The sequence below is a fragment of the Pezoporus flaviventris genome, unplaced genomic scaffold, assembly GCF_033815535.1.
Source record: "Pezoporus flaviventris isolate CSIRO_AGI_PZ_B2104156 unplaced genomic scaffold, CSIRO_AGI_Pfla_v1 ptg000001l, whole genome shotgun sequence".
Lineage (NCBI taxonomy): Eukaryota > Metazoa > Chordata > Aves > Psittaciformes > Psittacidae > Pezoporus > Pezoporus flaviventris.
Window position 1 is genome coordinate 62,382,996 of NW_026892549.1, and position 25,780 is coordinate 62,408,775.

At 40.8% G+C, this 25,780-nt stretch overlaps 1 long non-coding RNA gene across 1 annotated transcript; it reads right to left on the minus strand.

Annotated features, from left to right (window-relative positions):
• Nucleotides 1-564: 564 nt before the first annotated feature.
• LOC133269146 (uncharacterized) lies at nucleotides 565-13,423 on the minus strand. The gene is made up of 3 exons (XR_009743362.1): nucleotides 13,070-13,423; nucleotides 1,507-1,635; nucleotides 565-702 (listed from the first exon to the last, which is right to left on the minus strand). It is a non-coding gene; the product is annotated as an uncharacterized LOC133269146 (long non-coding RNA).
• Between the last annotated feature and the right edge of the window lie 12,357 nt (nucleotides 13,424-25,780).

Below are 25,780 nucleotides of genomic sequence, written 5' to 3' on the forward strand. Positions count from 1 at the left end.
GGGCTCAAGCTGGACAGCACCCAGCAAGAGCAGCACTCAGCAGGAGATGTGCACGCACTGGAACAGGTTTTTGGGGAAGCAAACATGGAAACCGGCTCCAATTCCCAGCAAGTTCCTGCAATTACCTATGCAAGAGCAATTCTGATATACTTCGTAAGTTGGAAGTTATCTTCTTAATTTGTCCAAAAGAGCAGATCGTTCTGGATAAAGAGATGAGAAACAAAATCCATCGTTCCCACTGAGGGAAGAGACACCCAAAACAAGACAATTCAATGCTTGTCACTCCAGCTGTATTTTCTTCTCCAGGTTTTCATAACTAGTTGGTCTATGAGCATTTTTTGCCCCCTCAAAGCTTAGTTGCCCTTATGAAACTTGAACAGACCTCATAAAAAGAAAGTCCAATAAACTCTAACCCTGTAACTTTCTCATTTTGCACATAAATAATTCCTTGATCTTTTCTGTATGATAAAAAATTGCCTTTATAATTTTGTTTTCAGGTTCACATCATTATTGTATCTATATATTGAACACACAATGCATACACAGGTATTTTCAGCTCTCGTATTCAGATGTAGGAGGGGGAGAATTCCTTGCATTCAAGTTATAAAAGAAACCAAATCTTCAAACATTCGAGCACATAGCCAACTCTGGAGAATAGATATTTGGTTTTCTGACCAGCAGTAACAGTTTGCAATGGAACAGCTGCAGAAAACAGAGGAAGGAAACACACCAACAAATTAGTTTTCAAGCCTATGCACACAGGAAATTTTATACTCCATTGTGCTGTTGATCACAATGTGATAAACAGAGTTCCTCACTTCTGTGATGATCTACAAACCAGATTAGAATGGTCCATTCTCTATTAAGACTGTCTAATCCCTCACTCACAGAAGAAAATTAAGCACATAGTCCAAATACTTGGAGAACTGAAGTCTGTTGACAACTGTTAGGGGAGTTAAAGAGCATGCTTTAATTTATTTATTAAATAGATACTATCCTTTCTGAACATCTCCTACTCCGTTCTGATTAAAGAACAGGAGCTTTTTTCTTGGTTTTAAGTGCCTTGGTCATTAGCAGCATTGTAAATAAGGAATCAGCCTAAAGGACAAGACACAATTTTAATCATACATATTCTATAAGCAGAAACCCTGTTTGTATATTTTCAGAGAGAATCATAGAATAGTTAGGGTTGGAAAGGAACTTAAGATCATCCAGTTCCAACCCCCAAATAGTAATAGAATGGAGGAATACATCATAAAATATGAATTTAATTTATACATGTGTATGTGCATCTGTGTATATCGGTGTAGTCTTCTACTGCTGAAGTCATAAATGTTTTAATGCAGCGCCTGTGTTTGTTCATTTCACATTTTCAGGGGAGGAAGGAAGGAAAAGAAGGTTCTTTACTGCAGTACAAAGAAAGATGTTCTAATACCAAAAGATCCAATTAAAATAATAGGGCCATTTATTTCAGGAGGATTTCACATGTACAAGAGAAATGCTAACCCTTGGGAGAATGTTCTCAGCTCATTTAACAATATACATTTCCTCCGATACGAAAACTTCAGCTTTTGCTTTACAAGATCATTGCTAACAAGGCACACGTATACATCTCATAAGTAGATGGAAACACGACTGTGGGAAAACTAATAGTTCTTTATCCATATTGCACTCATCTCAAGATATACATGCATCTGTTTTGTGCTCACGCTGGGTAGCTTTTTCCTCTCCACACATTTAATATATATACTCACAAAAGGCTCTGTACTCTAAAGGACACTAAAAAGATTAGTAAAGAATAGGAGACACCAGTCAGAAAAAAGGTAAGAAGGGGAAAAAAAAGGGATTTGTATTCCAGATCCACGGCTGCCAAAGCATTTTAAAGGGTAGCTGGCATACAGCTTTTTCCCACCAGCCAAACCTGTTCTGCTTCCAGAGTGAAGTGTAGCCTGAGCCAGCCTTGGAGATGTTGTCTTTGTGGTGGACATCAGGGCAGGGGTGTCTGTAAAATAGAAAGGCTAACATTATTAGGTTATTCAAAGTGTACTTCACATTTCTGACCTGAAAACAACCCTAATGGAGATGAGCTTTTCAGTGTATGCACTGGTTTTATGGGTTAGTTAAAGATGTTAGGCACTGGGATCCGATTTCTAACACCTGGGTGTTACAATTAACTGATATTATAGAGTTCCCTGTTCATACTAGCACTTAGTTTGCTCCTTTTATAACAAAACCAATTCCAAATTCACCAGTCAAGCCATTAATGAGGGAAGATTAAGGTTTGTAGATCACTTTCCACTGACTGTCAGCACACAAATATTTCCACCTAAGCACGAGGACAGATTTAACCCTAAGATTTGAAATACTTAAGCTCTGACTGAATTAAAGCAATAATCTCAAATTACAGGTACAGCTCTAGTTAAAATGTCAAACTGCTGTCCATCCAATCCAGGATGGAAACAGGAATGATGTGATTTGGCATTTCGTATGGCATCCATAAGGAACAGACCTCTAGGAAAAGGCTGATCTCTGAGTACTTTTTCTGCAGTACACTACTTGTAAGCCTAGAACTAAAACTTACACATGCCTTGTATGTTTGACTGACTCCATAAGGCTTCCATCTAAATTCAAAATATAACTGTGTTTAGCTATATTTGAACATTTTATTGCATTTAGTTATGAGATACAAATTTTTTTCCTGAGAGAACCTGGGGCACACAACATTGCCAGATCATTCCAAACAAGTTAATTCTGAAATGGGCTTGAATCAATAACACAAAAGAGGCAGTAAAGCCAATTTTTACGGTAGTCACGGTTGCATAAAATAATATCAAGGCAGTCAGATTGAAAGCTCCCTGCATCACAAATATAATTTGCAACCAACTCTAAGCACAAAGAGGAAATGGATAGATAGGTGGAAGATATAGATAAAAACAAATTATAGGTACATAGGACAAAAGGAGCTGGTGGTAAAGAAAGAATGCAGAGTAATTGCCATTCTATACAGTGTGGAAAAAAAAACCCAAACAAGTATGCCATGTAAGTAATTCAAGGTAAATAGAATGCTTTTCTTTCATTTAGGCTTTAAAACTGTTCTGAAAAGGCTCTCTTTTCACTCTATCTGTAAAGGCAGAGACAGACAGGGGACTAATGTATAAATAAGTATGTCACTGCAATCCTTGGCTTTTAATGAAAATGGATTTTTAATGATCCAAAAAGCTACATTTCTCTCTGATTTGCTCCATTTCCAGACTATCAGCAGGAAGTAGGTACAGCAAATGCACTTGTTTTCCATGTCCTTCACAAAATCCCAGGACGCCTGAGCATCCAAGTGCTGAAGAAACCAGTCTCCATTACGCAGAGCAGATACAGGAAAGCTGCACTCCTGGCATTGTTTTTGCTGAACTTCCAGAGCTCCCTGATTCCACTGCACCTTCTCCCACAGCAGACCCGATTACCTTGCACTCCATATGCATACATAAAGAAAGGAGGATGCTCGGCAGTGCACCTTCCTGTTGTTTTCTGCCTCAAGGACACTTGTTCAAAGCATACCATTCCTCCCACTCCCCAAGGCAGGGATGTTGTGTTGAAGTGTTCCATGTGAAACTGAGCACACAAATACCAGAGGATTTAGTCTACAAAGAAAAGTCACAAGGGGGAAAGAGGCTGATGCAATCTACATCCTTCTTGTTGTCTGGACACAAAGAGTTCTTCTTTCCAATGTCAAAGTTCCCATTTCAGGCAGTAATAAACAGAAATCACACTGAAAAATGCATAATAGCATACCAAGTAGTATAAATTTAAAGTATAAGCATTAAACACATACCTAAATCAGTATAAAGTATACCCATTTTTTTCTGTTTGTTCATGCAGACCATAATATTTCTTTCAGACTTCAGCATCATCAGAGAATAAAGAGACATTTTCCTTACTTTACCTCCATCCTTTAACCTTCATCTACAAATACTTCTTATAAGCTAGGTCCATAGACTGGGAAACTCTAATCTAGTTGTCATAAAACCAATGCAGCATTTAAAATGGGCTGGGGCTCTTGTATATACTACGAGTTCAAGACTTCTCAGGTAAGCTCTGTGCAATATGTTACCTGGAGAAAAAAGATCTCCGTGATTATTTCCTGTGTTAACATTTTTACTGCTTATTTCAAATATTAGAAGACACAAAGGCAAAAACAAGAACACCAAAGACAAAAGAAGATAATGACTGGGAGGTGCCACACAGTTAACAAATGCTCCCATCCACTTAATGAGTCAGAGGGATATAGCCTCATGAAGGGCTCCACAGGAACAGAACTGAATGAGGTCTTCGTCCCCTTTTCTTTTTATCAGAGAGATATAAAGAAATAAAAGTAAAGTGAAATAAATCCCATTTATGAGGCACTCCCTAACTCCTGTTCTTTCCATTCTGTTTGCTGTCCTTACCCCAAGTGCCTGCCAATTAATACTTACCAAATGTCTCTCCCTTCTTCATCTAAATCAGTTCAAAAACTGCACCTGTTTCATGAGACCTATGTGTGCTTCTGACAGCTGGTATTGGGGAAAAAACAAGTCAAAGTACTCAAAAATCCTAACTGTGTTAAACTGGAATCAAGAAAGACAGTGCTAAGATTAGCTCTGCTAATACAAGGCACCAGCAAAGCACACAGGGATACCCAAGGGATGCAGATCGATGTGCAGTGCACAGCCTGGGAAGTACACCCTGCATATGGACAGGATGCCTACAGCTTTGTGTCTCCTCTTGGAGTTTTTCCTGGTTCTTAACACAGATTTCCCCACTGGGCATGTGTAATATCTCTCTAACGTTAAAGGTGAGCAGTTCCATGGTATTTATGTAGCTGTTCCCCAAGAAACGTGGTATTTTTGAAGCTCTGTCCCACATCATCAAATGTGGGGGGAACACAACAATGCATTCAACGGTGAGTGAGTGCCCTGGAGAAACCAGCATGGCTGAGTCCAACTTACTCCTCTAGAAAAGCAGGCAAAAAAACCCAAAGCAGAACCTGCAAGAATGCCACAAAAGATCAGGCTTCAGAAAGCTATAGCAGCTAAAGCCAGAATTGGGTTTAAACAGCAGAACATAATGAGTTGGTTAAGAAAAGAGCTTCAAAAGCCAGCAACACCCACTGTGGACAATAGCCAGAGGATGCAGCCAAAAGCCAAGGCACAGACAGCCACACTCCAAGCTTCACTTAAAATAAAGCTGTCCTCAGTGCCTCTCCACCAGAGAGGAATGAGATTTGCCCTAAAAGGCTGGACCAGACTCTTTTACATGCACTTGCTAATACACAACTTGAAACGTTTTATACAGCACTTTTGTCGTTTCATTTTATAGAGCAGTTCAGGTCTCCCCCATTATCTAGGCAAGAGACAACTGCACAAAGGCAGGTAGGCCTTGTTAGAAAGCATCCCAAAGAAGTGGGGAGATAACATCCAACTTGTCTAAGCTATACAGAAAACATCACGAGTCTGTATGTTGTGTACACTGAGGTGTTCTGCCTGTGATCCTTTAAATAGAATTTGTGGAGGAAGAGACTGAAGCTTTTCCAGCTCTTTGAAATAGGTTCCTTCAACACTGCCATTCCCCTATTCCCAATTACATTTGTTTTCCTGGCCTCGCATGACCTGCAGAATCAGAATCAAGAATCCTGCACTCCGCAGACATTAAGAAACTGGTATTACTGGTGCAGATTAATAGCCATGGGGCTGCCTTCTATGACAGTCAGCAGAATCCCAAACATATAGGAGCCTGGTGGATGTGATCAGCTGCTGGTCCAAAGTCAGGGTCTGTGATGGGACCCTGAACATCAGAGATTCCTACTCATATCTGCATTATTTCAAAGATCCCTTTATGCCAGAGCATGCTTAAATAGGGGCCAGGTCACTTCTGTACCATGGCTTATTCAAACTAACCTCTACTATGGAGCTAACAGACACAATTCAAAGAACTTACAACATTAAAGACACTTTAATGTGTTATTTTCAAGTGCCTTATTCAAATGGTATCATTTCTCTAAAGCAATACCTCCTACCCTTGAGTCATATTTGTTAATTCTGCATTTAAATGCACCCTTTTCTCACTAATACAGTGTTTTAATAGTTATGCCCACACACTTTTAAACCCCTATTCAGTATTTATCAAACACATACTTTTATCAAAAGCGTGAAGTTCATTGCAGATGCAGAAAATCGACATGTTCGATGCGTTTTACCTATATTGCAGACAATGCAAGTTAAACAATGTTTAATCAGCCTTAAGTTTAAACCATATTTTCGCTGACCTAAACTAGTTTTGGAAGAAGGCAGCCCAACTAAGAGAAACAAGAGCAACCCTCTACCACAGACAACACTGCCCAAATACACCTAAATACTGACTAAAACCATTCTTCATCCACCACTCGGGACAAGGAATCATTTAGGATAAAGAACATGACTACTTCTGCCTGCATAGCGTACACTCTCTTTTTCCTGCTTTCTCTTCACTTTTCCAACCTACCCATCCTCCTCACTCTTCACATTCCGTCTGATCTCTGCTCCTCCTATGTCTTTCCAAAACTTGCTGCAGTGGGTGCATTCCTGCAGCATTTCTGAGGGAATCCGCCAGTCACCCCGCTAGCCGCATATTCACCCCTTCAAAGCCCAGCATCACTCCTCAGTCACCATAGGCAAAACTCATTCTCTTTGTGAAGCACACACAAATCATTGCCAGCCTTTCTTTCCCCCCCTCAGACATTAATTCTTCCTAAACTTTTAAATTAGTTTCTCCGATGAATTTGTCAGCTGAGAGTGATTTTTTTCCTGCTTTATTTTTCAGTATGTGGATGGTTGGAGAGGGAATTATCTGCAAACACCTGCGGTTTTTAGTCCCCAGCAATTAGCTCAGTGGTGACTAGTTCAGGTATTTCGCAGTCTCCTCTCTGATTATATTAAGCACAGGCAGATACGCTACCGACACCCACATGTGCAAATAGAAAGGAATGCTAGCAATTGGAAATGAAATCCGTTTTCTTCTTGACTAGTTAGATGTTATTACCGATGTTAATAGAGCTCCTGAGTGCCTGATCGTGTTTTGCAAGTTTTTACAATCTCCTTTTTAGTTGCAAAATGCTTCTTATTCCCCCGTTGCTGTGAAAACCTGACTGTGTACATATAGAAACTCTCTTTAAATGCTTTAAAAGCCAAACAAGGTAGCAAAAACCGTTTCTTCCTACCTTTCATCTATACTTGTATTCAAAATGATGCCAGTATATTGGGTGCACGTTTCGGTATTTTAGGAAAAGAATATATAGACAACAATATGACTTAAAATCTCTCACAACCTTTCAAACTTCTCTCATAAATACCTGTTAAAACGGCTCCAAGTCCTGGACACACAACCTGCCTAAACAACACTTCTGGCTAAGTACAGATGAAGGTGTGTGTTTCCAGCTGCAGTAAGGCAAAATAATCCTGATCCAAAGAATCCTTACTAAAAACCCTTCAAGAGGTTGACACTGGAGTTCTTACATCCACAAATAAGATCTTTTTATTGCAATCTAACAAAAATCAAGACTGTAGCAGTGATTGATTTTTTTTAATAACAAAAAGCTTCCGATCTTAATGGGGCAATCATGCATCACTGTTGTGTTCCAACAGAACTATTACTCTCTGTGCTGTGGTAGTGTAATTGCAGTCTAATGGTTTACACTATCTTAATAGCACTAAATATTTCACTAAACAGAGTACAGTACCTAAAAAGAGATTTAAATCCTTCCAGGCTTTAAGACTGTATATTTAAAGATGACAAAACCTCTCTTGCTTCTTCTCTCAGTTAAGAGTTAAAAGGCTGTCAAAATGAGTTTCTTGTTTGTCGTGATGTTTGGATGTTCTGATTTAACAGGCTGGTGTGCTTCAAATTGTCCAGTTCCTAAAGGCTGCTGACTTACTCTGATCAGATTCTAATTTAGTTTTGGAATGATTTCAGAATTTCTGATTATTTACATTAATAGAACTTCAAATAAATAAAACCACACACACACAGAGTGGGCAAGCGGCATATCAATCATGAGAAATGATCTAAGCAGCTCTGCCTTTGTGATAAACAACATCAGTAAAGCTGCTGAGATACCAGCAAGCCAAAGCAGTGTGGTTGCCCCATCCCTGGCAGTGTTCAAGGCCAGGCTAGATGGGGCTTGGAGCAACCTGCTCTAGTGTGAGGTGTCCCTGCCCATGGCAGGGGGTTGGAACTGGATGATCTTAAGGTCCTTTCCAACCCAAACCAGTCTGGGATTCTATGATTCTATGGTTCTATGTTCAGAACACTCTTACTCACAAAAATACCTCAACAATCTAAGTCATGATACTTACATGAGGAAGAATTCTTAATCCAAGCAAGGAATTGCTAAATCCTGCCGTTAACATACAACATCCCTAACTGTATCCCGTAAGGCATGCTGCCTTACTCCCTTGGACAAAGCCAAAACCACCTCTAAATCCAGAAAGGGCCTTGAAGCTCACACTAGAGGTGCTGAAAGCTCCTAAAACTGCCTACAGAATTCCTGAATATTCTTTTTAATAACCCACTTTGTCTAAAGCTAATTGATACTTCATTCTATGCACTATTTGGATACCACAATTCTATTTTCCCAATTCTGAGTGAAACATTAATTTATAGTGCTTTCCAAGCAGCTTTCTTGCAAGAGAACCCTTTTTATTGATTCAGTATACAGACCTCACCTATTACTCTTAAATAATTACCTTACCTGATATTCTAATTTCATGGAGCGGTTTAACTTTAATTTACAGTTTAATTGTCCTACTTAAGGCAAGCCTGTCGCCTGTGTCACTTTGTGGTTCATAACTCTGATCCTCATTTAATTATTTACTTCAGGGGAGCATTTTCATTATGGATATTACTATGTGTCTAAAGTAACTTACACTTAAGGGTAGTGAGAATTTATACAGTGGAGTGCTCACCTAACATTTCCACTAGCCATAACCCTCTGTGCACGTGTCTCATATGCAGAGGCTACTTTTAAGACTGCAGAGCAATGTTATTCACCTTGTCTGGAGCAGGACCACATGTGAGTGCCTGAAAATCTACATCCCTGGACATAGGAACAGACATCCAACATTGGCTCAAGGGTGAGGCCAACACTGTGCCCCTTCTCTGTGGGTCAGTAACAGAAATCCAGGGACCAGGAGAGGGGTACAGAGCATGAGCCTTCCTCTTGTTTTATCCCTCCAAATTTGAGCACACAGTGATTTATGGATTTCCCAAGATGGGGGCCGCACGTCAGCTGTCATTCTGAATAGCCATCAGTCAACCAATCTTCCATGAACCTCTCTAATATCTTTGTAATCTGTTTATATATTTAGCTTCCCAAATATCACACAGCAGCGAGCACCACAATTGAATCTATTGCATAAAAAAAAACCCAACCCATACAAATATATTTCTTCGTGTTTGCTTTAAATCTGCCCAATCTGTGGGTATGGCTGCTACCACTGGGTCATCTTGGCAGTAATCTTAACCTCCAAAGCAGACGTTCCATCATGACAGGAGCAGCACAATGCAACTTCCCTGCTCCACACCAAGCAGTATTTTTCACTGACTGATCAGCAACTCTGAAACCTGAAAAAAAGTCTGGTTTTTAACACACTGGACACAATAGGAAACATTTCTATGCAGACATGTCCAGCCAGAAGGGAAGGGAAGGGATGCCCTGTCCAGAGAGGGACAAACATGGGTAAGGGGCTGTCTGGCCTCTTGTTTGAAATACAGCTATAGATGTGCCAGACAGAGTGAAAACCAGGAGCCCAGCTCCTGCAGAAATCCCTTTTCCACCACTGAAACGCTTCCTGTATTTGCTATCCCTCCCATTTACCGTTCATTAGTAACAGCTTCCAGAACTTCGGAAGGTGCTTATCTTTTTTAATAAACAGAAACAGTTGCTACAGTTGGAGGGGGGTTTAGGTTTGGGGGCTTTTTTAATATTAGGATAAAATTAAAGCGCTGCAGCTGTATTCTTGAGTACGCACCTCTCTGCAGTGATGGATGTTTGTTCAGAAGCTGTGTCATCACACGCAATTTTTATCACCTAGATGGTTCTATTTCATTAAAACTTCCTTTTTTCTCTTGCCCCTTCCTAAAGGAGTAGCCATGGGAGCCTTTTACCTGCAATTTGTCTGTTGCCTCTCACAGCACCCTGAGCACAGCCATGGCCCTTAACAACTGAGGGCATCCAGCACCCCCCAGCACGGTAGATACTGTGTTTCCCATCTAAAATCGCTTACCTCATCAGTCACTAAGGGTCCAGTTTGGAAGTCATTAAAAATAATGAGAAGGCTGGCACTTCTCCCAGCAATAATGGCATTGGAGCCTGTGTTACTTCTCTACTTTGAGACATTTGTATATTATCCACAAATCATTTCACTCTTATCTTTGTCCTAGCTTTAATGAAACTAATGGCTGCTGAAACTATGGGCTTTTTATTCTACCCTTTATTTAAATAAGCTGCTGCCCACTCCAGCATAAAATGACACAAACACTTACACAGCATATTGCATCACGAAAGCCCCGAAGTGTTTACCAGGATCACCATATCCATCACTACAATGCAAGCACTCCTCAGTCAATAAACACTTCAGCTGACAATAAAGTCACAAGAGACTTTTCAGAAGGAAAACTCAAAAGCAACAAATCCAATTTGCTCGAAACAAATTCAGAACCAGTGCAGTGGGAAGAGTCTCACAGGGTCCTGCATTTTCATCTCCACCTACTGTAGCATTTTCCCTCCTAGCACCACGGGAAAAGACTAAGTCCATATTAACTCACTGAGTAACAACATCACTCCTAAGGAGTCCCTATTTTAGGAGCTTTGACAAGATAATGAGCCCTCAGCAATATGCTGCAGGCCATCACCCAATGCAGCTTTAAAGTGTTTCATTAATCCCTTCAAAAAGAGAAAAGACTGATTATTGGGAAACGTATCCTAAAACTTTAAACCCCCCACCCTTCATTTTCAAGGTCTAGTTTAGGACTAACACAAAATCTCTCAGTCCTGTACTTTTCCTGATAAGAACATGCACAGATTTACATGCTTTGAAATAAGTAACATTCGTATAAACCTGACACCCTCACCCCAAAAACAAACCAACCCAAACTTCTTTAGATATTTAACTCTGTACATTAAAAATGGACTTGTTCATGTGGGCACTCAAAAGCCATAGATCCAGCACTTCTGCACAGCAAATGTGGTATTTCAGGCTCCTAGAAATAAATCACAGTACGTAATGTGACCTATATGTTTTGATATCATGTGTGGAAGGGCAGATGCCTCTAAGATACAAAGGACTTGCATTGCAGGAATCCATCCACACTGTGAAAAGCCCAACAGCCTTGGCCTGCTGCTGCAAGTTACATCCTTTTGACAAAATCAGTAGGGTTTAGAATGACTCAACTGACTGATACACCTAAATGGGCATAAAACTAAAAGGCAGATACAAGCCAAATAATAATTCAGCCAATAAGAAACCTGCAAGTACCAGATTTAATTAAAAAAATCCCTGAATGCATCGTAAGGTGAAATTTAAAGATGTTTCGGTGTTATGTGAAAATCTGAAGAGGAATATTACACCGCTGCCTAAAAATTAACATCTCCCAGAAATTAATCAAAAAATCCCATTTTGCCAGGGGAACGAGCCACTCCGTTATTAAAAGTATATTTTTAAGCCTGTTAAATGTTTAATACCTTTGCAAAGTGTTTTCCTTGCATTGAAGTGGTGGATAAGGCCTGTTTTAGGAACACACACTGTTTAATGTGCCCATCAGTCTATGTAGCACCTTCCTCTCAAAATAGTTTAGGCCATGTTACAAAAGGTTTACAAAGGCACAAGAAAGAAATCACGCCGCCATCCCTAGCTGCAAAGAGAACGTCATGAATTTGACTTCTTTCATCTATTAGATGGAGGAACAAAATGGCAGCAAACTAGCTTTAGGATTAAACTTTAACTGTCTACCAACTAAACACCCACAGAACTAATGGTGCAAGGTACACCCTCTAAGCAATGGGTGCAAACGTACAGGCATCGTGAGTGGTTTCACCATTTTACGATACAAGAGTGTCCTTACACAAATGAGAAGTGAAGAAAAACTAACGATGGATCTGAAGATAACACAGACCAGCAAGGACAAATAAAGTTGTGGCAATTTCAGTTTGTTCAAAGAGACAAATGTTTTTGGAACACTTGAGGAAAATTTAGATGCTATTTTCTCTTGCAGTAAATGAGGATAATAGTTTTAAAATACCTAAAGCCTGCCTGTGGCTCTTATCCAATTAATTGATATGAGTAAATTGCCTAAAGGAAGGTAAATGGCAGCTAGTTGCTCCACAAAAGAACATCAGAATAAGAGGCTTCAGGTACTTAAATCAGTGCAGGGGTCTTTCCCTGTGAAACTTAAAAACACATTAAAAGCCATTTATATTTTATATATATACATTTATATATTTTCCACCTTCAGAAAAACAGATGACCAAAAAAAAGGGTAACAATTCACATTCAGAAGCTCACAGAGAAGATTACGGGTGTTGCAGTAGCAGTGGAGAGTTGCATTGCAACAGCAAGCCAGCATTTCTTCATACAGACCCTCTTCCATAAAGGGGAGTAATTAAGATCTGCCATACCTATTATCTCACATGTCCCAAGGAAAAAGACAACTAGACAGTGCCTCTTCTCCCATCCCTTCTTACCACCATCCCTGCTGTATCAATTTGAAGGCATCCTGCCCTCTAAGGTGCTGCTTTATACGCTGAGACAGGAATGACACAGGAGAGCTCAAGGAAGCTCGTTAGTCTCTTGCGAAATCACATGGTATAACCACCTTTAAGGTTTTGTAAGAACCCTGTCTTGGCTTTGTGCAAAAGTAGGTTTACAATCTGCTCTTAGGAACAATGATCACATCAAAGCTCTAACTACACTCCTAAGCCTGAACTCAGCTGCAATGGGGAGCACACACTCTGCTGCACACAAGCTTAGGTTACATGATAAAAGAAAGAAATCATAGCTTTTCTTACTATTGAGGTACTTCTCACCCTTTTTCACTTTTGTCCTGGTTTGTTTTCCATCCTCTTCCTTCCTGCCAACTCAGCAGCAGCCCATGTGGACAATACAAGCAAATACAACATTGTGATTCATCTCGCTCCTCTCTTTCCTGTTTGGTGGTCGTTGTTTTAGAGGTATCAAAATGAGAATGCTGCCCAAGACACTGCCTGTGTGTCCAGTTCATGTCATTCAGTGAACCTGAGCACTGGTGGCTTTCCTCAAGCTGATCCTGAACTGTGGCAGTCAAGAAAGCGCAGCTAATGCTCAGTATTGACACAAGGACAAGGTGCATGAGGAAGACTGATGTGTCCCCCAGCTGCATGGAATGCATTTTTCTGTTCTGAAAACAGAGAAAAAGAAGAAAATTACCTTAAAAAAAAAAATCAGGTATTATTATGATCAAATTCATATTCATGCCTACACTAACAATTAGCCAAAAAATTAGTATTTAAACTCAAAACAGATCCTTCCTCTCTCCTGTCAAATCCTTTCAAATATGTTTGAAAGTTACATTGCAAATTAAGTTTCTCATGGCCAAACACTTCTAAAAATAAAGACACTCCAGCACAGCGATGATGTTGTTATTCTTTCCCAAAGCCCCTCATTGCATGTTCAGAAGGCAATGGAGCTGGTGCAGGGCCTGGAGCACAAGTGTGATGGGGAACGGCTGAGGGACCTGGGGGGTTCAGTCTGGAGAAGAGAAGGCTCAGGGGGAACCTTATCGCTCCCTACAACTGCCTGACAGGAGGATGGAGCCAGGAGGGGCTGGGCTCTGCTCCCAGGGAGCAAGGGATGGGACGAGAGGAAACGGCCTCAAGCTGCACCAGGGGAGGTGAGCTGAGGAACAGTTTCTTTCCTGAAAGGGTTGTTAAGCATTTCAAAAGGCTGAGTCACCACCCCTGGAGGTATTTAAACACACGTAGATGTACACTTAGGGACATGGTTTAATGGTGGCCTTGGCAGTGTTAGGTTAAGGGTTGGACTCAATGATCATAATGGGGTTTTCCAACCTAAACAAATATAGGATTCAGCCAGGTAAAGCTACCTTCCCAAAACACTGCACACCGGTAGAAAAGCCAAGCCTTTGATTCTCACATCTCAGCCCTGAAGACATTTTCAGACAATTAGTTGAGAGGCTTTGCACAATTTAATCAGGAGAAGTTTTAAGCTCTGATTGTGCAATTAAACACTGTATACTCTTGCAGCTGCCATTTATCATACTGCTACTGTGTCAAGTAATCTGGCCGACAAAGCCGTCTGGTACCCAGGAGTGGAGCAGTAAGAAGGATAATGTTCTGTAGGAAAGCAGGTCTATCTAACATTGTACAATGCTAAAAATACCCTTGGGACTTGTTCTGATATCTTGTAATTATGCACACATATCCTGATTTATGGTGCATGCCTCCCAACTCAAAGAAGTATGCACTCTACTTCACATCTTGCCCTACTTATGTGTAAAATGCTTGAGTCCGTAATGTCATAAAAGAGAGGACAGGCTCATTGCACATGTTACTATCAATTTCATATGAGCATGGGGCATAATCTAATGATCCTTTTCAGCTAAGGATAAATATGCACAATCTAGCCTTAAACAGAGTCAGCGTCAGATCATTTCAACTGCTGCCTTTAAGAAATGCTACAGATCTCTGCTGTCCATCCTCCTCCTTAAGACTTGGAGAATGTGGGAAAGCGGCTAAAGACAAGCAAGCTGGAAAAGAGACAAGAAACATTAGCACCATCATTAACAAAGAAAATCCATCCTGTTCAAGTGAGCATTAGCAAAAGGCAAAGCAGTTGATGGCAAAATAGGTATGGATTGTAACCACAAAGATTAATGAAAGCATCTTAACTAATAGATATATACAGCTCCTTTTCAGTTATACACCACTTAAGAAGAAGAAAGGACTATCTGGATTAGACCAAGACCACTAGACCTAGGGAAGAGTTTACAGAGTTCTCATGCTTTTTCAGTGGAATTCACATAGATATGCAGCCAATTTTATGAATAACCTAACCAAATCAAACCAAGCTACACCTGTATTCAATAACCTCTTTTGGGAACAAATGAGTTTGCAGACTTCTCACTTTTCATGTTTGAAACAAATCCATTGGGAGGTTTGCTTGTCCTGACCGTTTCTTATGAGCAGTTCCAGCATCCATGTTTGTTACCTTTTTTTTCCCTTTTTTTTTCCCAAAAAGTCCCTGCATTTCTCCCAAAACAAAATAACAAAATCATTTTCCCTGGCACCCCACTAACTTCTTTTAACACTCCCTATTCCAGAGTGCTTCTCTATTTAAACAGCTGAGGGCTCTGCGACAGCATCATGCACCTCGTGCAGCCTAGAAACAATCCTATTCATCCAAGGTCAACCAAGTGCTGTGACAGTGAGGAGCAAAATGAGACTTCTTAAGACACAATTCCCCATTTTAATGACAATCAATAACTTCCTCCTGCTGTAAGTGAGCTCTCTGATTATTACTGATCATCACAAACGGGAAGCTGAGCACTGGACAGGGTGAAAGTGTAGGCTGTGCCTCTACTGCCAGTGTGAAGCTGAACTGAGTGCAGCAAAGCAGGAGTGGGCCTTGACTATTTTGCTTACCTGAGTGTGAATAGATCATGGAAACAAACTGTAAAAAACACTGTAAAGAAAGGCAGAAGCAATCTGAGGTTAAACCACACAAACTTAACATACTTAATATAGCACATACAACTTAAAAACAAGTGATGGAAGTTTCTACAGCAAATCAAAGGTAAAAATAAGCCATCGCGCTGTTAAGTATTATTAGTTCTCCAGTGATACTTTATAGGCAAAGCCAAAATAACAAGAGCCCTGATTCAGAAAATAGGGAAGATAATGGCATCATTGCTTTCTAGCCACCTGGACCCACAGTAGGCTTTAACACCACAAAGAACTAGGACTCAACTCAGAAACAAGAGGGACAAAAGACAGAAGGTTGGAGCTAAGAGAGTCATTTAGCCTCGACAGCCCAAAACTGTCAGGAGTCTTCCAGGTTTAGCTTGCAAGATACAGCACTTATTTAGCATCTGAAAAGTCTGGATTCTGTAATAAGCACCAGACTCAAACTTAATGTGCAGGGGATATAGCCTCTTTGTACCATGCTCAATAACATAGTACTTGATGGAATAAGAAGACCCATTTAGACTTTGCATATTGAGCAATGGCTCATCTACAAAATATCAGTGTATAGAAATCGCAAAAGAACCCATTACAAAAGGCTATCCAGTCCTTCAGATAAGACTTAAAAGCAATATATATTATATCCTGGATTAATAACATATTAATAGCTGTAGCAAACTCATACCATTCCCATTTCAATAGCCTGAGCCAAATAGGGAATGCATCTAACTTTATCTTTTCAGTAATTCTACTTTTTAACAGTCACATTGAATCAGGTCAAGCAGAACCCGAGATACTTTATTTCAGGCCTATTTCAATGGTTAGAGCAGCAATTTGAATAGAAAGCGAATGGTATGGCTCTCTGTATTTTTAAACTATTTTAATAGTTTAAATAAATGAGAGTTATTGAACCTGGCTTCCAGAAACGAACTGGAATTGTGCACAAATGTGCTGTTTCAATAAAGAATACGATCAGCAGTGCAGAAATGAACTGCATTCAAAAGCAAAAATATGCCAAATCAGACAGAGAACGCCAGCGTATCACAGTTGATTCTGCACTAGCATGTGTTTCCACCCAGAGTACATCCATTGCACACAGAAAGTAGGAAATGAAAAGAAATGCTAATCCACACAACAACACAGCTTCACGGAAGGAGTGAAGTGACATGAGGGTTTCAGTCAGGTCCTTAAAAGCAGGCATTGCACCAAAATGGGATATAGCAGGATGCAGAAGGACCAGGTAGGTAACTCCGGCAGGGAAGGGCTCCCACTTCCCCGTTTACCCTATGAAGCAGCTGCCTGCAGCACCACTGTGTAGGAAAAAATACCTTGGGAAATTCAGGCTTCAAAGCATGATGAGTCTAAGATCATTCTCCTGGTATGTTTCTTTCTATAGACTCAGACCTATGAAGGAACGGCCTTGCTGACTGAAGCAGTTTCTCTGCTGAGATATGCTATAGGCACAGAGCTGGCAAAATTACACTAAATTAAAATGGAAAGCTTAGCAGCTACCTTCACTTAAAGACAAAAGCATACGCATACTCTGCTCTCAGTGAAAGAGCACATAAACAGAAAATGAAACTACATAACAGCGACTCCTTTTGCTGCAATAACAGTAACGTTCATGCAGTTATTGTGTAGTGCTCCCAGGCCAACATACTAGTTCGTTATTACAAGGGAGTAATGGAAAGCGCTGAATAAACCAAGTACCCTTCTGCCATGCTTGCTGAGAGCCAGCCTGAGGACCAGCAGCATCCCTGGGCAATGGCCACTGTCCTGCACCATGCAGCAGAGTCATGCTTGCAGGATCTGCTTCGTAATTCACTGCTCATAGTAAACCCCAGCCACAGATCAACACCAGATTTACGTACTTACTGGGTACCCGTATTTCATATCTCAAACCAAGCCCCACACCAACTAAGCCTGGAGATGCTAAGATTTTCACCACAAAAGCTAGGTAGGTCTCAAACCTTCTATATCCAGCAGGCATGCCCAGGAACATCCCAACCCCAGCAGGTTTAAGACATTCACATCTTGGACGCCATTAGGAACTGCATTGTTCCTCACACCAGCACCTTGCCTGAGGACACCAGTCCCATGGGCAGGCAACCTAGACAGGTTCCACACACAAATGCAGTAGTAAAGACTTCCTCAGGATCAACTGTCATCATCCTGACAGAGGTGGTGTATCTTGCACTCTTCCAAACAACTATTTACTATCTAGTTCAGGAAAGTGGAATAAACCTACCAGGTGAAGCAAGAACCCAAAGACCAGACACTGCAATTGCTCATGTTCTGGCTGTAAAGTCCCCTTACGAACCTATGCCTAACTTGACTGGCAGCTCACTCTGTGTCCAGAGTGAAGGCAAGAGGAGCAATTATACTATCTCAAATCATCATTATTGTTTCAATGATTGCATTAGCATTCTCCAAGCATAAACGGTCCACAAAACATTCAAGGCAGACATCTAATGATGGATTTTCCCCACAGAGAAAGCAATTCCTCTAAGCAATAAAACAGTCTGTGAGAGATCCTGCAGTCATAAATCCAGTATTTCTCATTACAAAATTTACATCAGCCACAAAGTGATTACTTCTGCAATTACAAACCTTGTGGGCAGCAGTATTAGTGGGTTACCAATTGCCATTCTCATGAGTCATGAGAAGAGAAGTCCAAGTCATAATAGCCCTGTAAAAACCTAAATATCAAAAGGATTAATTGCCTTATAGACAGAAAGTTTAGGGCATCCACATAACAGGCACCTAGGCACCAAAGTACAAAGAACAGTTCTAAGTCCCAGTGGAAACTCACAAAAGTTAAACAGGGAAGTGAACACAGCTTTGTCAGCTTTTCAATACATCCTCCACAAAAGCAGTGCTCTGACCCAACGTTTCCTTCATGGAGGCAAGGAGCATACAAGGAAAGAGAGGGAAGAGCAAGAAGAGAGGATGCATCCACGGCCTTCCAGCTCCTGCAGAAAGTGGGGAGTAACTTCAGTCCCAAGGGGAAGGGCAGCAGCTAACCTAGCCGGCTCCCACAGGGTGCTGGAGGGGCACAGGATGCTTGGTACCTCGGCAAGTCCCATCCTAAGGCAGTGAAGATGGACAAGGGAGTACATGAGGTCTCACACGCTTGGCACAGACTTATCCCAGGGACTTGTCAAGGAGCAGACACATTACTGAGTGTGAGAGTCCCACAAGCCAGTTCAGTTTATTCAAGTCCTTCTGCAGCCTTCTCTTCCCCACACACTGCAACCAAGCAGCAACCTGACACACAATGACTGGGGCACTCTAAGGACCACTGGGATTAAACCAAACACACTGTAGCAGGGAAAGCATCTTCTCCAACACCTCGCTCAGGTAGGGACGAGTGTTAGGAGATTCCTTGAGGGAAGCTAAAATATTGCAACAAGCACCTTAAGCACAGGATTGGTCACACAGTGAATATGATCAGAAGTAAAATCTGCTTAACTCATTTAGATTCATGCTTCACATTAAGAAACTTCTCTAGTTTAGCTGCTGAGAAAGCAGAGAAGGGCCCTTTGCAAGGAGATACACTCAATTGTTAAACTCATTTCTGCATGACTGGCTAAACATAGGCTTTGACTGCTCACAGAAATGGAGGTCCACTGGAAGGGCAGACTAAAAGCAAAATCAGAAGTTGTAAGACACTTCTATGATCACAAGATATACCTTCATGCATTAATTCACCCCACTGTGGCTTGCTCCCTTCAACTTGTGCTGTCACCTATCCTCCTGAGTGCAACTGAATTGTGGGTCAGGTCTCTTTATCTTACAGAACATGCATGTAAGCTCTACATCAGCTTCCCACCAGACCAACATACTAATTCAACTTGCCCTGAAGCTGCTTTGCAAGATCATAATCACTACTGGTAAGAAGAGGCAACAGGAGACCTATGAAACAGAGCTGCCCCGCTCACCTGCGACCCATCGGGAAGCTGAATTCAGGGCAATGCATGTACATACACATACGCTGCGTACAGCTGCTCTGTATACAGTCATGAGCTTTGCATCTTCTGTCTCTCTTCCCAACAGGAAAATGATTCATCAATACCATGAACACACCCCCACCAGTATGGATTCAACACCAGCTCTGGCTCCTTGACTAACTTAAATTTTAAGGGCTATAGAAGGCATCTCCCTAAAAGACAATGGCTGCTTTAAGGGCTTCAATGGGAAAGAAAAAAGGTGGTTTCATTTCTTCTGCTGTAAACAGATGGGAATATTCACACAGAAAGAAACAGGAACCAAGTGAATCCAGGCACTTCATTCAACTGAGAGACACTGTGACAGCCTTTTCCCAACCCTCACCAAGGCAACCACTCCGGTGACAGGCACGTAGACAGAAGACTAACCTTGACTAAGCATCATGGCAGATGAAGCTTTCCTGTGGAGCACTGACTCCATTCATCGCTGCCAAGCACAGCTCTTTAGCTGGTAAGAGGCAACACAGGAAGGAGTGAAAAGACCACATCACCTCCTGAGAGCGCCAGCAAAGCAGTGATGCTCATTCACAAGCAAGGAACAGGGGAGGCAGGGTGAGATGTCCTGTTGAAGACAGACACAGTGCAAGCCCCTTACAGCCAACCTGAGCAATCAGGAGGTTGCTCCTCAGCATGTTGAATAACTGTGGTTTGGAATAGGCTGCTCTGCATAGAACCTCTTAGAGCTTGATGGAGACCAGCCTGAAACATAGGCAGGGGTAGCCCTGAGCTCACCACAGTCATATCAAGAGTTATTAGTGTTAATAATCATTGGCTGTTGTGTTATTTGCTTTATACAGCATGGGTCAAAATTTATTGCAAGCAAGGTAACAGTACCAAAAAAAAAAAACCAACCCTGTAAATATGTGCTTGCAAAAGAAATGAAGTTTTATTACATACAAAAATATACTAAAAGAATACATTCCCCAAATTTATTACCTCATCTTTGCCATACCCTGTGCACTTCATTTTAACTACTTGTGGAGCAGTAGCCTGGTCACATACTCCGTGTTTATGAGAAAACTGTTTCTATCTCTATTTCTTGCCATCAAATGAACAAAGTATTCAACATGCTTACGCATTCTGCCCTAATAACGCATTGGAAATTTATAGGGCTGTAAAATGATATCCCAGCATGGCGTTAGCTATTGCAATCTTTGATCTGTCAGTGCCATTTGAGTAGATGATCATCGTTTACCAGCTCAAAATACTGGCCTAGTAAAAAACACTTCACTGCTCCTGTAATACATTTTACAGCTAGAGGGTAAATATTTCCTGTGGGTAAATCTCCCATTTTAATAGATGTTCATGTGCTGCATTGCTCTTGTGTACCTGGTTCTACATCCACCACAACCTATTGGGTCGCTTGGTCACTATTTATTACAAATAAACATTTTAAGCAAGTGGGTTCAAAAGATCTTCATTTGGATTCATTCATTTGGATACAAATGAATATGCATAAGTCAGCATCTTTAAAAGCCATCAGGAGGCAGGTTTGCTGTAATATGGGGCTGATGGATGCTGGGGAGCAGAGATGAGAGCAAGTCCTCCCATCCCTCCTGCTGTTTTGCTCCTTATGTGCTCAGCAACTTGCAGCACAGCTAAAGCAGATATGGTTGAACTCTGTATAAAGTTTTCCCTGTCATCTCCTTACTACTCCTAGGTGATTATGAACAATATTTCATTGCAACCCAAAAGCAGCAGCTCTTTTGTTTTTATATAGAGCAAATGTATCTTGGGCTACTTTCCCCACACTGATAAACCAACAGGACATCACCCGTGATCAAGACCAGCCATCTCCAAAAGAGATTGCTTTTTGCCTTTTATGAAAATACGTTTCAAGTTGAAAAATTAGGTTTGATATTAAAGTTAAACCACTTCATCTTGAAACCGTCAGCATGAAAACTTCCAATTTCCTGCATTGTTTATTAAGATCTTAAAATTATTCCAGTGTTTTTCAAAGCCCACCCCAGCAGGGAAAGAACATAGGAGAAGCATGTTCCCTGCATCAGACCAGAGTTCTTGTACATTCCCAATCCTTGCTCACTCTGATTAAGAAAAGGCATGTATTTCCCCCCCCACCATGTATGTACTACCCAACAAACACCTTCCCCTTCTATTGGGAACAAACAATATTTTCATTACAGTCTTTAAGAACTGGGATTGATATTTAACTATTAAGACTGAAGCAATTAATTAGAAGAAAGAGATTCAAATTAGCATGGTTTTCCAGAGAACAACAATCTAGTTTCACACAATCAATTCCTAAAGGAATAGAGGCTGAACTAATACCAACAGCATCTGGCCGAGTGCACAACCGGTCACTCTTCAGGCTGCAGTCACAATATCAAGTCGTGCAATTAATCTCCTCTACCTGATTAAACCACATCCTTCAGCTGACAGGCTTCTTCCCATCATGCTAGAGCATGAATCCTGTTCCTACTGTGTCTTTCAGTGTGGGAACTTACCCTCCAACTGTCTTCCTGCAGGGGGAATTCACGCTTGACATCGCAGTGCAATTTAAACACATGCTTTCCCCAAACTCTGCTACCCTTGCAAAGAACTTGATTCACAAGCCAGCTTTTTGAAAGGCACGTGGGGCAGGTGAACAAACAGCTTTTGCTGCTTCTGTTTCAATGATGAAGCACCACTTCTGACAACTTCCCTTCAATGCAAAAACGACGGTCAAAAAGAGAATGTGGTCATACCAAAAGAGATGTCACTTCATCCACTGACTAATTAAACTGAGGGAACCAATGCTTCAGGAATTAGGTGATAAAGATTTATCGAGGCCGGGAAGTGTCTGGAAAAAGCTTATCCAAAGATCTCACATGTAAAGATGTCATTCTGGATGAAGAAGTCCAGAGCTACAAATCTCTGCAGAGGAGGTGGATCTCGTAACATGTATTAGGGAAGCATTCCTCTACTCTTGAACCATTTTTTGCTGTTTCTTGGGTATCAAAATAGAGCTGATATGAGGCCATAGAGACTTTTTGCTGTTGTTTGAAACAGTATTTTGGGCTTTTTAATACAAACACTTTCATGCCATTAGGAAAACAAGTATCAACACTATTCATTCTACATCCCTTTCTTTCTGAAAATAAAGAACTTTCATCAGAAAACTCCCTGCTGCCGGGCTAATGCTGTGGCTTTGGGAAGTTCAACCTACTTTGCGAAGGGAAGGCAGAAGATAGCAGCAAACAGAAAGACGGTGAATCGGGGACAGAGCTGAGAGGGTGGCAGAATATTGCTACTACTCAGCATTCATGAGCTGCAAATGAGGAAGCCTCAGATGCTCACAGAACGGTACTTCACATAGAAGGGTATGGAATTAGGTTGTTTAGAAGATGTTCTTCACAGTTGCTCTTTGAGCAAAGCTTTTCAGGACTAATTCTGATACTAACATCCATCAACAGAAAGCTGGATATAGCCTAGCTGAAAGTACAAGATGGGATACAAAATGGGCTGTCTGAGAACCAGCTCTGTATGAAATATCTATGGAATCATTTGAAGTGGTGTGTGTTGGGCTTTGCCCAAGGTAATATCTTTCCTACTCTTTTTGAGTGTTTTGCATGCTATAAATGAGGTACAGATATAAAACTTATTTATCTGACAATGAAAGCTTGAGATGTAACTTGCCATTTCATACCATGACGGCATTTATACCCACCTTGATTCCCTTAAAGAACTTTAGACTACATTGGCTAAAGAGTGTGACATGAGTTGAAAACATATTTTATTCTTCCCAGGTACAAATTCTTCCTGGTAAGAAATTCCAAAGCCTGCCATGGGGTTGTTGGTTGGATTTCATTGCTAGTGAAATCTATGTTGCTGTGTCATGTCACAAACAGAAAACTGAAGCACCCTTTTCAAACTCCCAGCACTGCTGACACTTCCAACAAATACCTAGGCATTGGTTTAGGTCTTACCTGTTTCTAACAGACAGCCTCATGCCTTGGAAATCTGACCTGAAAGTAAAAATTAAGCCCCAAGTACCTGCTGTCAATTGTGCAGAAAATAGGAGATGACAGCAAAGTCACTTCCACATGCTGAATTAGATCTCTTTCCAACATCTTCTAATGTCATTATTAGCACTCAAATACACTGTGTCAAGATGTGTCTGTATAAGGAGATGGACCAGGCAACATCAAATTTACCTCTTAGTCAATATGACAAGCTGGTTTTGATTCAGACTTCTGAATAGGGAGAAACTCTTAAGGAAAAGTATCTGCTCCATCACAAAGGTTTGTTTAGGAATGTGGATATTAAATGGCTGGAAGTGGTTAGGAAAGGAATGTATTATGCATTTTCATTGAATTGCTGGAATCAATAGTGCAATATGAGTTGCTAAAATCATTGGTATGAGCCTTAGTGCCTCTACTCCAGATAGTCAATGGTGCAAAGTGAAGAGTTTCAACAAGAAGATCATCTGCAGGAAGAGAACTATCTGCTTCAGTGTTAGCCTTAACAGCCAATCCTAATTCTAAACCAACCACTTCATCATGGATTCAAGTGTATCAGATGGTTCTAGAACAACATTCAAAGGATAGGAGAAGGTAATGGCGCCTGCAAAGATAAGTAATTTGTTCACAGTTTTCTTTCTTTCTGACAAAATAAAAATGAATAACCAGACACAAAAGGCACTTAACTACTGACAGAAATCAGTTCCTGGAAAGTCAGCCAAGTCTAACCCCGTAGCACTGAGAAGAAAAAGGGTGTATTATCTAAATACAGTGACAGTGCCTAATAAATAGCAAAACCAGTCGTCATTACAGCCTGCATCTGTATGGCAAAGTTCAGAAGGTTATTAGAAGAAATGAAAGAAACTGCAATGAAAAGGTTTGCATTCTCGTACACATGGGACTATTAACTAACTTAAAGAGAAGAAAAGGCTACTTAATACCATTAATAAATGGATATCAATAAACTTCTGCTCTAAGTAGCAAGACTTTCCTATTACTTCATCTTTTTATGGCCTCTTAATATCCATTTCCTTCAGCTAAAGGCCAGGAAATTATTATTTGCTAGTGACAGCAGAGTTTTGTCCCATCTCATTAAAATTGTACAGCTACCAAAAAAACATTTATGAATGGTTAAATATTTGGGGTTTGGTTCTTACTGAGCATGTGAAATGGCTGTAAGCCACTTATATTAATCGCCCACCCAGAGGTGGTCATGCTTTGCCTTCTGGGCTCACAGATCTCTAACTAGCACAGGCTGTGTCTTGAAAATGCTTAGAAATAAAGCAAAAACACCCCCATAATAATAAAAGTAGTACAAACCCTTCCACTCTTTAACGTGGTTTAATCCTGTGCAACAACAGCAAGTTTGTACAAATCTTAACACCCTGATTTCTTAACTTCTAGTAGCACAGGAAGTTAACCATGCTCAATGTGTATTTTAATGCATAAACAAAGTCTCTCACTACCTTGATAAAAGTGATTTTCACTTTTTGGTATGTTAATTGTAAATTACGAAGTGGACTTCAGTATACAACTTCAACCCAGATTTTAAGCGTTAGCATGAAACATACAGACACAGCTTCCCATACCATACAATGGCACTCCTTAAGAGAAGCATGCTATCATGTCAGTTCTGTGTGTATATACAAGCCACACCAACTTTTGCCAGCTACAGCTGAGTGAACTCTGATCTCCTCAGCTCATTGCCAAATGATGACTGAGCAACAGACTAACAGGACAAGAAGCAAGAGACCAGCAAGAGAAAAGACCTACATGGATCTCATAACCTTTCCCCCTCTCTACTCCTTTTCTCAATAACCTTGTCTATAAACAGTTTGCTTGACTGTTGCTTCCAATGGTTATAGTTTTGTCTGTCCAGTTCTAGGAAAGAGCAAACCCTGTTGTTTTATATGAAGGTACAAGGAAACAAGCACAGTCCATCTCCCCTGTTCCCCCACCTCTCCTCTAAAGCTGGCTCTATTTTGCACAGAAGAACAAATCCAAACAAGGCTCCCTCAACCGTAGCAGCCTGGAAAAGCTAAATCTTAATCTCAAGCATAATTTGGGGAACGGGA